The sequence below is a fragment of the Gopherus flavomarginatus genome, chromosome 20 (assembly GCF_025201925.1).
Source record: "Gopherus flavomarginatus isolate rGopFla2 chromosome 20, rGopFla2.mat.asm, whole genome shotgun sequence".
NCBI classification, from domain to species: domain Eukaryota; kingdom Metazoa; phylum Chordata; order Testudines; family Testudinidae; genus Gopherus; species Gopherus flavomarginatus.
In genome coordinates, this window is record NC_066636.1 from 13,919,551 (window position 1) to 13,933,779 (window position 14,229).

At 48.7% G+C, this 14,229-nt stretch overlaps 2 non-coding genes across 2 annotated transcripts; both read right to left on the reverse strand.

The window, feature by feature from the left end:
- Positions 1-983: 983 nt before the first annotated feature.
- On the reverse strand, positions 984-1,055 carry TRNAA-UGC (transfer RNA alanine (anticodon UGC)). The gene has a single exon. It is a non-coding gene; the product is annotated as a tRNA-Ala (tRNA).
- A 13,101-nt stretch (positions 1,056-14,156) lies between these two features.
- TRNAK-UUU (transfer RNA lysine (anticodon UUU)) lies at positions 14,157-14,229 on the reverse strand. The gene has a single exon. It is a non-coding gene; the product is annotated as a tRNA-Lys (tRNA).

Consider the following 14,229-nt stretch of genomic DNA (forward strand, 5'->3'; position numbering starts at 1 on the left):
CTCAGTGCAGTGAAGAGTTAAAGTGAAGGAGCTCAGACAAGCCTACCAGAAAACCAAAGCAGCAAACGGAAGATCCGGGTCAGGGCCAAAAACATGCCGCTTCTATGCTGAGCTGCATGCGATTTTAGGGGGCTGTGCCACCACTACCCCCCCTTGTCCGTGGATTCCGAGGTGGGGGTTATAATCTCAACCATGGCTGAGGATTCAGAGGAGGGGGAAGATGAGGAGGAGGAAGAGGAGGATGAGCTTGCAGAGAGCACACAGCACTCCATTCTCCCCAACAGCCAGGAGCTTTTTGTGACCCAGACGGAATTACTCTCCCAGCCCTTCCAAGCCACTATCCCACACAATGAAGCCATGGAAGGGACCTCTGGTGAGTGTACCTTTGTAAATATAAAACACGGTTTAAAAGCAAGTGTTTTTTAATGACTGATTTGCCATGAGGGCTTGGGATGCAGCCAGTAAAGTTACTGCAAAAGTTTGTTAACGTGTCTGGGGATGGAGCGGAAATCCTCCAGGGACATCTCCATGAAGCGCTCCTGGAGGTACTCCAAAAGCCTTTGCAGAAGGTTTCTGGGCAAGGCAGCCTTGTTCCGTCCACCATGGTAGGACACTTTACCACGCAATGCATGTAGCAAGTAATCGGGTATCATTGCATGACAAAGCATAGCTGCGTATGGTCCCGGTGATTGCTGGCATTCAAGAAACATCTGTTTTTTATCTCGCTCTGTTATCCTCAGCAGAGTGATATCGTTCATGGTAACCTGGTTGAAATTAAGGAATTTAATTAAGGGGACAGAGATGGCAATTTTCCTACTGGGCTGCTTCAAATAAAGCCTTCCATGCATGTAGCAAAGCGGGGGGAGGGGAAGAAGGATAGCGCTGCGCTTTTTAGAGTTATAGACTCATAGGTCAGAAGGGACCAATCTGATCATCTAGTCTGACCTCCTGCACAAGGCAGGCCACAGAACCCCACCCAAACCTGGAGATGTGGGGGATTGAACCCATGGCCTCATACATGCAAAGCATGTGCTCTACCACTGAGCTACAACCCCACCTTTGGCCAGCAGAAATCTTCCCAGCTACCAGCCATGCAGTGGGAGGGAGGGGGAAAAGAAAGAGAGGTGATTAGCAGTGACCTTCCATGATACCAACCATGCGGTGGGGGGAGGGGTAAAGCAATCCTAGAGAATTGGATTCGGGAGGAGAGAGGTTGGCGTCTGCTGCTCCTTGTTAACAGGAAAGAAGCATCAAAGGGAACTGTTTATATGAAGGCTGGAGAAGCTGTGTCTTACCATGACCGCATGCAAGCTGAATTGTGTTGCCCGGACCTGCGTCTGTGAGATCTGTAACACCAGAGCCACAGGCACTCAATATTAAAAGTTTCCAAATGCGACCTTGTAGTGAAATCACATGTGCTATGTAAGGCGAATAGTGTTGTTCACTGTGAAATAGTATAACCATTGTTCTGTAAAACGTATCTTTTTAAATCCTTCTCTGCCTATTTTCCCTCCCTCATGCAGCTACACATTTTTCAAGCCTCCCTACTCCATCCTGAAGTCTAGCTCAGATAAGGCGGAGGAAGAAGAGGACGCGAGATGAAATGTTCTCTGAAATCATGGAAGTAACCCGCAATGAAAGAGCTCATCTGAAGGAGTGGAAGGACATGGTAGCAAAGTACAGGAAAGATGCCAGTGAACGTGAGGACAGGAGGGACGAACGTGAGGATAGGAGAGACGTTCGAGATGAGAGGTGGTGGCAGGAAGATCAGAGGTGTAGGCAGGAAGATCAGCGGTGGCTGGATGCAACGCTGGAGCTGCTGTGTGATCAAACTGATATCCTCTGACGTCTGGTGGATCCTCAGGAAGAGCAGCGGGGTCACAGAGTGCCACTGCAGCCCCTGTGTAACCACCCTCACCATGTTCCATATCTTCTTCACCCAGACGTGTAAGAACGCGTGGGGGAAGGCTTTCTGCACCCGCCCACTCCACCCCCATGGACGATCCAATCAAAAGGCTGTCATTACATTGAAATGTCCTTAACGGCCTTTTCCTTCCCTCCTATCCTCCTCCCAAATCACACCTGGGATACCTTGTTAATTCTCTTCCTCTTTTTATAATTACATGCTTTTTAAATGATAGTGACTTTATTTCCTTAAGCAAGCTGCAATCGAAGGGGGAGGGTGAGTTGCTTACAGGGAATGACTTTTAATAAAGAATACATGTTTTTTAAATGATAGTGACTTTATTTCCTTAAGCAAGCTGTAATCGAAGGGGGAGGGTGGGTTGCTTACAAGGAAGAAGTCAATAAAGGGGGGAGGTTCATGAAGGGGAAACAAACAAGGCAGTCACACTGTACCCTGGCCCGTGATGAAACTCGTTTTCAAGGCTTCTCTGATGCGCACCGCTTCCTGGTGAGCTCTTCTAATCGCCCTAGTATCTGGCTGCGTGTAATCAGTGGCCAGGTGATTTGCCTCAGCCTCCCACCCCGCCATAAAGGTCTCCCCCTTACTTTCACAGAGATTGTGGAGCACACAGCAAGCAGCAATAACAAAGAGGACATTGGTTAGGCTGAGGTTTGAGCGAGTGAGTAATGTTCGCCAGCGAGCCTTTAAACGGCCAAATGCACATTCTACCACTATCCTGCACTTGCTCAGTCTGTAGTTGAACAGCTCCTGACCACTGTCCAGGCTGCCTGTGTATGGCTTCATGAGCCATGGCATCAAGGGGTAGGCTGGGTCACCCAGGATAACGACAGGCATTTCAACATCCCCAACTGTTATTTTCTGGTCCGGGAAATAAGTCCCTTGCTGCAACCGTTTAAACAGAACAGTGCTTCTGAAGACGCGAGTGTCATGAACCTTTCCTGGCCATCCCATGTGGATGTTGGTGAAACGTCCCTTGTGATCCATCAGTGCTTGTAGCACCATTGAAAAGTACCCCTTGCGGTTTATGTACTGGGTGCCCTGGTCCTCTGGTGTCAAGATAGGGATATGGGTTCCATCTATCGCCCCCGTACAGTTAGGAAATCCCATTGCAGCAAAGCCATCCACTATGACCTGCACGTTTCCCAGAGTCTCAACCTTTCGTAGCAGCAGCTTAATGATTGCTTTGGCTACTTGCAGCATACCAGCCCCCAGAGTAGATTTTCCCACTCCAAATTGATTCCCGACCGACCGGTAGCTTCCAGAGCGCTATTGCCACTCGCTTCTCCACTGTGAGGGCTGCTCTCATCTTGATATTATGGCGTTTCAGGGCAGGGGAAAGCAAGTCACAAAGTTCAAAGAAAGTGCTCTTACACATGCGAAAGTTTCGCAGCCACTGCGAATCGTCCCACACCTGCATAACTATGCGGTCCCACCAGTCTGTGCTTGTTTCTGGGGTCCAAAATTGGCGTTCAGTGGGTAGAACCTCCCCCATTACCAGCAGGAGCTCCAAAGCGCAGGGGCCCGTGGTTAAGGAGAATTCAGTGTCCATGTCCTCATCACTCTCGTCGCTGTGTTGCCGTAGCTGCCTCCTCCTCTCCTGCCTTTGCAGTTCATGGTTCACCATAGACAGCACGAGAATGCGCAAGGTGTTTACAACGTCCACAATTGCACTATTGAGCTGAGCAGGGTCCATGCTTGCTGTGCTATGGCGTTTGCTCAGTTCACCCAGGAAAAAAGGCTCGAAATGGTTGTCTGCTGCTTTCAGGAAGGGAGGGGTAAGGCTGTACCCAGAATCACCCGCGACAATGATTTTTGCCCCATCAGGCACTGGCATCTCAACCCAGAATTCCAAGGGGCAAGGGAGACTGCGGGTACTATGGGATAGCTACGGAATAGCTACCCGCAGTGCAATGCTCCGGAAATCGATGCTAGCCTTGGACCATGGAGGCACACCGTCGAATTAATGTGCCTAGTGTGGATGCGTGCAATCGACTTTATAATATCTGTTTTATAAAACCAGTTTAAGTTAATTCAAAATTATCCTGTAGTGTAGACATAGCCTCGTTGGGGAGGAGTACAGAAATCGATTTAAAGAGCCCTTTAAATCGATATAAAATGCATTGTAGTGTGGACGGGTACAGCATTAAATCGATTTAAGACTGTTAAAATTGGTTTAACTGCGTAGTGTGGACCAGTCTTGGAAAATGTTAAGTGGTACATCTGGAGGTGATGGGAAGGTTACCATGACTCAGAGTTGCGCTGAAGTTGCTGTGACTGAAACACAAAGCATTACTCAGTATCTGATCACAGCAGCTTGTGGGAGAAGCACATGTTAGAAGCCCTCTGTCAGCTCAGCTGTGGCTTTCTGTGCACTGAGCCAGCCTGCTCAAGGTTGGCAAGTCTTGAGGGAAATGAGGAACATTTACTTTGGAATTTGAAGGTGACCTCTGGAACCATCAAGTGGAATGGCTACAAATAAGCTTTTGAGGTAGGGACCATGGCTTAGCTGGCTAAAGCACTTGCCTTGTAAATAGGAGATCCTGGGTTCACTTCCCTGTAGTGCCTTGTTCTATAGCTTTTGTCTCCTCTGCTAACATTTTCCTATGTCTTCCTAGGAAACAGAAGAGACCTCCCTTGACAATCCAAGTAATTGCTTGTGAAGGAAAAGGCTTCTTTCCAGAGGAGCGTTGGAGAGAATCAAATCCTCAGTCTGGAGTTGATGAAGAGGCTATTGGCATTGGCAAGGAAGTTGCTTTGATTGCAATTGCTGTGAACAAGAGTCTCTGTCATGCGTCCATGCAATTCACTGGGGATATCTATGAAAAGAGCCCATTCTACAGGGCTTGCAGGAAATGGAGAATTACTGTCCTTTCACCTTTCATGTTATTGCTGATGAAAAATGGAGCAGTTAGGGGAGAAGTCCCAGAGCGTGGCACCATGGTAGAGCTTGACAAGAGAGCTGCTGGATAAAGAGCAGATTCAGGATCCAGCATCCAGTGCTGCCTTGCTTAACATGTGTCCTCTTGTCCCCTTTTGGTCAATCTCTTTTGTTAACGGAGAAGCCCGATTCTGGCTAGCTATACAAATGCTTGCAAAAGAAAGGAGTCTTTTTGCTGACAACTGTCAAAAGGAGGCTTTGGATAAACGTGGAAACAAGGTCAAGGTCACTGTAACTTATCTTGCATGTGCAGCTGTTAAAGCAACAAGGCACTACACTAAGCACAGTATTACCACGGCTGGTCACAGCAGGGTCTCTGTGTGGTGGGATCCACTGGGTACAATCCTAAACTGTGGAACTGCTCTGTCCTCGTATCTCTCCAGCCTAGGCTGTGTCTTACAATGCTGTATTAGTAACAAGCAGCAAAACCCCCTCCATGTGCTGTGATCACTCAGCCAACAACATGCAGCAATGCACCCAACGAAGTTGCATGAATGCTCTATAGGCCACTCCTCAATTATACATAGAGAGACACCAGCATATCTCCCCAGCCCTCAGCCTTGCACCTCAGAAATGTACCGTCTTACACTGCCCAAAACCTCTTGAAAAGTGCAAGCTCATTAATTAATTCACTACTTCCTCAAAAAGAAAGTGAACATGCACCAGCCTTTTTACTCTGAGCAGCTTTCCAAAGCACTTTGGACAATTTCACAAGTAAGTATAAAACATTAAAATAAGTTTATTAACTACAGAAAGATAGATATTAAGTGATTGTAAGTGTTTGGCAGAGAGGTCAAAGTTGGTTACATAACAAATGAAAATAGAATCTCAGTGTGACATCCTATACCTTTGAGGGAGCGGGCTGTAACTCCCCATATTCCTCATTTTCATATAATCGTGATCTTACATATAGAGCATGACTTGTAAGGTATCAGGGGAAAGGATATGATCTGCTGAAAGTCATTTCTCTACCCATATACATATACCATTCATGCATATAAAGTTATGAGAATTGTGCAGTGTGGTTGTCACTATGCTGTAAGTTGGGGGAATCAGCCATCACCTGCATGAGGTCACACATGAGTAATTGCTCAGCCTTGCTTGGAGAGACGCAGTGATGCTCACCTGACTCTGAAGAGGGCCACAAAGCCAATGGGGAAGAAAGGAAATGATAAAATGAGAAACATTTGCTATGCTTCATCTCTCTCTTCCGCCTCCACCTACAGACACCACGACACCAGGCGACTGAAGAGCTGATGAAATGGGAGAGCCTGGCTGAAAAGCAACCAGCTAGCCTGTGGGGAGAAGCATCTAAGTTTGTAAGGGCATTGAAAGGGTTAAGATCAGCTTAGAATGTGTTTTGCTTTTATTTCACAAAAACAACGAGGAGTCCGGTGATACCTTAAGGATTAACAGATTTATTTGGGCATAAGCATTCATGGGTCATAAGCCCACTCCCCAGATGCATGGGCTGAAAATTGCAGATAGAGGCATAAATATATATTGGAACATGACATGAAGGGAGTTACCTTACAAGGGGAGAACCAGTGTTGAAGGCCAATTCAGTCAGGGTGGATGTGGTTCACTTCCAATAATTGACAGGGAGGTGTCAATACCAAGAGAGGGGAAATTGCTTTTGTAGTGAGCCAGCCACTCCCGGTCCCTATTCAAGCTCAAATTAATGGTGTTAGGTTTGCAGGACCTCAGACTATTGGTCCAAGGTGATGGGGGGTGGTGACCTCACAGAGAGATGCTGACATCAGCCAGGCACGACAGAGGTGAGGGGCTGGGGAAACCTCAGAGACCCCTGTGGCTTTGCTTCAGCAAGTCTCCTTCTCGAGGTCTCTCTTTGAGGACAGAGAGAGTATTCGGATTCACAGACAAGAGCGCCAGGAGGAACCTCTTTTGAGTTTTCTCCTTCCCTTTTGGTGATTTTACTAGAAAAAAAACACCCCTGTTTAGAAGGTTAGAGCCTCCTCGAGGCTTGAAACCTGTTCAGTCTGATCCATCTGGTGACGGTTGAATTCTAGGCATGGAAAACACGAGCTTAAGGAGGCAGAATTTTATTCTGCACCTGTGATTTTGTCCCTTAGAATCACTGGGGACATTAGGGTTTGTCCTTTTTGTTTCACCTTTTCCTCCATCCCTCTCTCCCTCCTTTCTCTTTGTCTCTTGCTTCTTTTGTCCTTTCACCTGTTCCGCTCCCAACACCAGGAGCGGGCTGTTTGTGTGTCTGTGTGTGTTGCGGGGACATGCTCAGCAACTCCCACTGTGGGAGGTCCACCCAAAAATATGGGGCTGAAATAGTGCTCAGTCAGTGATCACCACTGGTGAACTTGGCCATCCTTTGGGCTCTCTGGTGAGAACCTCAGCCTCCCGTCCTCAGTCTCTACCCTGATTGGCTGAACAGGCGGTTATTGACAGGGAGGAGACTCAAGTCATTGTTGTTCTCTTTTAAGACAGAGTAAATAAGTCAGAACCAGTTATATGTTTGATGAATTTTGGTGCTTTGCTGCATTAATGGTCTCTGAGCAGTTCATGATTCTCTCTAACATTGCAGTTCTCCTCAAATACTTGCTGAATAATTACTGTTCACTGTTGTTGGTCTGGAGCTCATCTGAGAGCACATTATTCAGGTCATTCAATGTCTGAAATTCAAGATCTGATGGTTAGTTTCAAAATCGGGGCTCTTGGTTCCTATTCCCAACTCTGCCACTGACGGGCTGTGTGACCTAAGACAAGTCAATTCTCCTTTCTCAGCCTTAGCTTCTCCCTCTTTTAAGTAGGGATAATAATGATCCACTCCTACCTACCTCAACACACTCACTGTCTCTCCTGACACACAAACAGTCTCCGCACTGCAGTTGAAAAGCAGCTGGCAATCTAGTAGGATGCCCATGGAACAACGGGCTAGAGAAACCTGCATCACTGAAAGTACAGCCATGAAGACACCACACACCAGCCTTCCCTAGCTGGCAAGAAACAAACCTCTACAGAAAGACCCCTATGGTGTCATACCCCAGCTCCCTAAGCCCTCAGCCACAACCACTTAACATAGGGGCCTTTCTACGCTGTGGTTCTGTTCTCACTGAAGGGTCATTTCCAATTGTTTGCTCAGACCAGCTTCCCCGGCACACTCACTGCTGTGCAGCTCTGTACGTGTGGCCCTGGCTGAACAGCAAGAATTCCTGCCCATTTCCCTACTGGCTGGAGCATGGTTAGAGTGTGTTTGTAGTTAATGATGTCGCTGTAGATTGTTCGCTTCCTGCCTTGGGTATTCAGACAGTCCCTTTCTCAACATATCTCCAGCATATCAGTCCCTGGCTGGGTCTCCTGGGCAGTAGAAAACATCCTTTGTTTGGTGCTGCCAAGAGGATCGTGCAGAGCTGAGACATCCCTCAACTTAGATCAAAGGGGGATATCAGATGGAGTTTATTACACAACCCTCCCTGCTCCTCAGAGCCCCACGGGGAGAATCTAGAGAACGGGGAGTCATTCTTCACCTGTGTTCCCAGGAGAGCTGCTAGGACTCCTTCCTGCCAGCTACTCACCCCTGGATTCATCCTCATTTCCTGGGATCTTTCTGCTCCAAAGTCTCCAGAAGCCTGGGGTGGGGAGGGCATCACTACACAATCTGAAACACAAGGGAGGTTTCTGGAATTGAAGGAAGGAGCAGAAAATGGAGAGGAAAGAAACAGAGAGAAAACACATCATCTCTCTCCCTTCCCACTCCCAGCAAGAAAATTTATCAAGGACCTATGTTAGGGGAAATGGTGCCCTGGGCAAAACATATACTTAGGCACTTCCCCACTGCCCCTGGATGATTCCCCACCCCCTTTCCCCCCAGCTCCTGCACTCCCAACCCTTGTGCCTCCTTCACCCCTAACTCCTGCCCCCTCCCGTACCCTAACCCCTACACTGTGTCCCCTTTGCCCTTAACTCCCACATTCCCCTCTTGTGCCACCAGCCATTGCCCCTCTGCTGCACCCCTTCACCCCAACCCCTGCACCCCCTCCTGCACCCACGTGGGGACACTGACCTGTGTGCATGGAGCAGCTGGCATTGCTGCCTGATCCTCCCTGGGACACTGCTCCTCCGGGCACCCCTAGGGGCTGTGGGAGTGAGAAGCGACATCATCTGAGTTCCCTGCATCCAGGTCACTTTCCTCAGCCGGGATGCATAATGGGAGGGCAGAGAGCAGCAGCTTCTGATTCTCCCCTCACAGCACAGCCCAGGTGGGGAAAGTGACCAGGACGCATGGAGCACATAGTGTTGCTCCTCACTCCCCCCAACCCTCAATGGGGCCATGGAGGAGCATTGGGGCAGGAGAGAGCAGTGAGCACCTTTGCACTGCCGTATGGTGCCCTTTGACCCCCTGGAGCCCTGGGCGGCTGCCGGAGGGCCCCCACCCCTAAGGCCGGCCAGGCTCCCCAGCACGAACAGCAGAGAACACAGGGAGACTGGCCACACACTGAGCAGTGGTAGCCTGGGCGGCCCGTAATGGAGGCTTGGGGGGGTCTCAGCCTCCCCAAACCTTGCGTCACTCAGGGGACAGTGGGGCCCATGACTAAGGGCCCTGGGCCAAAATGGTCCCCCCTGGAAAAGTCTCCTCCATGTCAGCCCCAGGGCTGGAGGAGCTCCCACTCCCTGCTATGCCCGGGGGCTGCAGCAGGGGCACAGAGCTTCTCTGGTCTTTGGGGCCGCAGCGGGGCAGGGGTAAAGGAGTGACAGGGTGGGGCCAGTGGGGGAAGGGGTGGAACAGAGGTGACATAGTGGATGGGGCCATGGGTGGAAGATGTAGAAGGGGGCGGAGTCCAGACAGAAGTGGAGTGGGGCTGATTCCGGTGCTGGGGCCCCCGCACTTGTTCTCCCTTTCCCTGGGCTTTGGCATCACTAGACCCTGCTTAGCGAGTAGGGGTCAGTGGTCCCCAAAATGTGGAGCATGACTCCTAGGGGGACACAGAGGAACATTCATGAGGGCACCTCAGGGCCTGAGCCAGCCACCAAGGAGGGCAAGGAGGGAGCACCACTCAACCCCACTCTGTCCCAGCTTTTCCCCAACTCCATCCTCAGTTTGGGCCTCTGGCTCCCAGTTTGGCCTCGACCCTCTTACACCTGGCTACACCCCTCTCCCCAGCAAGCAACGGCCCCACTTCTAGCCCCATTTCTCAACTGTGGCTTCCGAGGGCCCACAGCCATGGATAAGAGGGCACAGTGTGAAATGTTTGGGGACCACTGATTTAGGTGACGTTCTCAATCACTTCTATACACTCCAATAAAGGCTATTCCTCACCCACCCACCCCTCTGTCAGGGCGGACTAGGTATGTTCTGCTGCACTTCACTCATGCAGGAAGGATAATAATGTTTCATTCCACTCAATCCTAAAGTGATTTGTAACCCACCACCAGCCAAAACTGGTCATTTTGGGAAAGCGGCCCCATCATGCTGCATACCTAGGCAGAGCAGTGGTGTCTTTGCAAACATGGTCTGTTCCTGAAGTTTTTCCCCTAGCTCCTCACTAGATATGAGGGGGGAGCTCCTTCAGCCCCTGCTTCTGCTTAATATTTAAAAACACCTTAGTGTCTCTGTCTGTGCTGGCCTTAGATTTCTCCTCCTGTCCCTTACTTAACAGCTGAGATGAGGTGGCTGAGTGGTTAAGGTGATAGACTGCTAATCCATTATGCTCTGCACAAATGGGTTCAAATCCCATTTTCATTTGCTGTGTTTAGTGTTCACCCCTACTTTATAAACAACCATCACCTCCTTTGGTACAATGACAGATCAAACAATGTTGCTTCCTGCAAACAAAAACCAGCTCAGAAACCTCTTTGCTTTAAATAAAATGTCTAAATCCCAGATTTCTAAAAAAAAAAAAAATTTCTCTAGTCCTTTTTATCTCAAAAGGTAACAGCCTCATAATCTCCCCCAAACACCCTGGGACCTCACCAAATTATTAAAATACCCCAGTTCTCAGCAAGGCCATGACGGTGACCCACAGCTAGAGTGTCTAGGCCAAGCTGCTCTGAAGGAGGCAACTCAAATATTTTCTCCCTGCTTCCCTTGGCAAGGTCTGACTGGGAAAACAAAATTCCCTAAAATGAAAATTTTCTACCGAGAAACCAATACTAGACAGGTTGGGGACTTTGGTTTAAATGTATTATTATTATTATCTTCTGATTTCTGCATCAGTTTTGTTATCCAGGTGTGTTTCCAGCTGTTGAGTTGTGGGCGAGAGAGACTAAGTCATGCTGTCTCTACCTCTTTTTCATAGTTTCTTCCAACTTTCTAGAAAGCTCGTTTGCTGTGATGTGAGTCAAGCACTGTCCATTGTTGCTGCGTTATGTTGGCGAAGTCTGCATTGTACACGGTTCCTGGGATAGTTCCTGGGAGTGTAGCTACCTTTTATGGGCCAGCAGCGAGTCTAGTTCCTCCATTTTTGCACCTGAAAGACTGGTGGTGGGCATTTCCCAACCTCATAACATATTTCTGTAATGCATACAGAGGAAAACTTCATAACTTTCCAACCAATGCGAGCACATAGAATTCAAGAAGACATTAAAGTTCAACAGATGAACAGTTCAAGATTTTTAAAATGATACCTCACCAGACAGACTTTGTTCAAAATGTATCATCACTATATGACAGAGGTGAATATGGGGTTTCCAAGGTGCTGCTTTGAGCACATCGATAAAGACGGCAGCATGGCTGGCCTAGGTCATCTGACTTGAGCTCATGGAGCTAAAGATGTGAGGCTAAAAACTGTGGTGCAGATATTTGTGTTCACACTGAAGTCTGGGTTCAGAAACCCTCACAGTGCCTCAGAGGTTGGGTTCAAGTCCATAGGTCTGCACTGTAATTTTATAGTCTTGCAGTCCAAGCCCCATAACCCTGAGTCAGCTGACCTGGGCTTTGAGACAGGTGCCCTGGGTTTTTTAATCACAGTGTAGACATAACATTAGGGTAGGTCTACAGTGCAATGAAACACTCACGGCTGGTCTGTGTCAGATTAATCAGGGTCACGTGGCTTGGGCTGTAAAGTTGCAGTGTATGTGTCTCAGCTAAGGCTCAGTACCCTGCTCTAGGAGCCCAGAAGGTTGGGAGGGAGTTTAGCAAGTGGAAATGGTAAAACCGCAGGGAAATATTACTCTGGACTCATGGCACTTCTCCATTGGTTTGTCTGCTTTTGGGGCAGGGAAAATAACTCCCAGTGGTGCCCTGTTGAGTGGCTTTTGGGGTACCTGCTCTTGGCTGCTGTCAGAAGACAAGATTCAGAGCTTGATGGTCCATTGGTCTAGCCCAGTGCAGTTTTTCTTATTGTTTAAATTACACTCACAGGCATTGATAATAGAATTACTGAAAATTTGGAAGTTAAGAGCTGGTAGGTCAGTGGTCCAGTCCCCACACAGATGACCTCCTCCCTCTGTTACAGGGGGAGATCTGAGCTCTCAACCAAATGGCTCATTGTGGCTGCCAGAATCTGTAGGCAGGTCATTTAATTTATGCCAAGGATTGATTCCTGCTTCATGCACCGTGTGTGAGAATGAAAATACTAAACCGTCCTTTGAAATAATGAATGCAGCAGGACGTGTTATTATCCCTGCCCCAAAGCAGACAGACCAATGGAGAAATGCCATTGAGTCCATGGTAATACTCCACTGCCATTTTACCTTTTTTGCTTGCTAAACTCCCTCTCAACCTTCTGGGGTCCCAGAGCCCAGAATTGAGCCTGAGCTGAAACATCTACACTATAAATTTACCACCCATGGCCAAAGCCTCGGGAACCTGAGCTGGCATGGGGCAGCCCTGGGTGTTTCATTGCAGTCTGGCCATAGCTTCGCATTATGTCTACACTGTCATAAACACACCCAAGTCACTATTCTCAAACCCTGGGTCAGCTGATTGAGGCTTGTGGGGCTTGTGCTACAGGGTTATAAAATTACAGTGTAGACACTTGGGCTTGAGCCCCGCGTCCAAGACCCCATGAGAGGTGAGGATCTCCGAGCCTGGGCTGCAGTCTGAACCCAAATGTCTACACTGCTGTTTTTAGCCTCACAACCTGAACCCCAGGAGTCCAAGTCAGATGATCCAGGCCAGCTGGGCCACAGGGCTTTTATCACAGTATAGATGCATTCTCAGGGTATGTCCACATTGCAGTGGAAGCCCAGGGTTAGCAGAAGTCATGTCAGCAGCCCCAACGCATAAATATAAACCACAAAGGAAAGACCCAGCCCCAAATAAGCTTCTCCCTACAGTTCGTAAGTCCGGCAACCAAAAGTCCTTTAACATGAGCCCTCCCCTCTCTGTACCCCACTCACAGCTGTTGTTCTTAGTCAGTGCAAGCCCAGAGGTGCCTCTGTACAGTTCACCTGCCATCCTGGGTAGAAAAAGGGGGAAAATAAGAAAGCACCATACTCACTATGTTGTCTAGGGACTCACTCATACCTCCACAGCCACCCTATCCTAAAGTTGGTCTAACACTTAAATTTTAGGTATTGAGACCCAGATCCCAGCCCACTTGGCTTTGGAACCCCTGTCCCCTGCCTAGCAAGTGCTATTGAATTGAGGGTGAGTCCCTCAATCGGGGTCTGCCAAGCATAGTTTGCTGCCCTTGATTCACACAACAAGGATAACAACCCTTTATTTCTCCTATCCCTATAACATGGAGACTGGGAATCCAACACCAGCCAAAAGTGATCATTTCAGCAAGCAATCCAACATATTTCCAACATACTGTAAAATCCACATGCAGATTCATACATGAAACCTTGCAAGAAAATCTTCCTAAGGGGGGTCTGAAGCACCTGCTGCTGGAGGGAAGGAGGGAGCTGTGGGTTGGGATTGAGGGGCACTGGGAATAGGAGGGAGCTGTGGGTTGGGACAGAGGAGAAGGGTGAAGAGGAGTAGGCTCTGATTGGGAGTGAGGAGCAGTGTGCATAGGAGGGACTGAGGGCTGGGATTGAAGGAAACTGGGAAAAGAGGGGACATGGGTTTAGGCTGAAGAGCATCCTCATCTGGGGACCCAGCAGTAAAGGGGAAGGCAGCAGGTGATTCTAATTCCTTAGGGATATTCTGTGTGTTTTTATGTGTGTGTGTGTGCAGGGACAGAACATGCTATATGCCCAGAGGTCTTTATTCTTCCAGGCTGCAAGGACAGAGGGGCTGTCAGGAAGTTGCCCCTTGAAACCCACACACAAAAAGGCCCTTCTGAGGAAAGGGAAAATCCTGAAGAGAAAAAGTAACATCAGAGAGGACTCCAGAAAGACAGTTTAAGATCTTTGGGAGCAGTTTATCACCGGACCAGGGACTTGAACCCTGGACCCTCAGATTAAAAGCCTGATGCTCTACCAACTGAGCTAGCTAGGT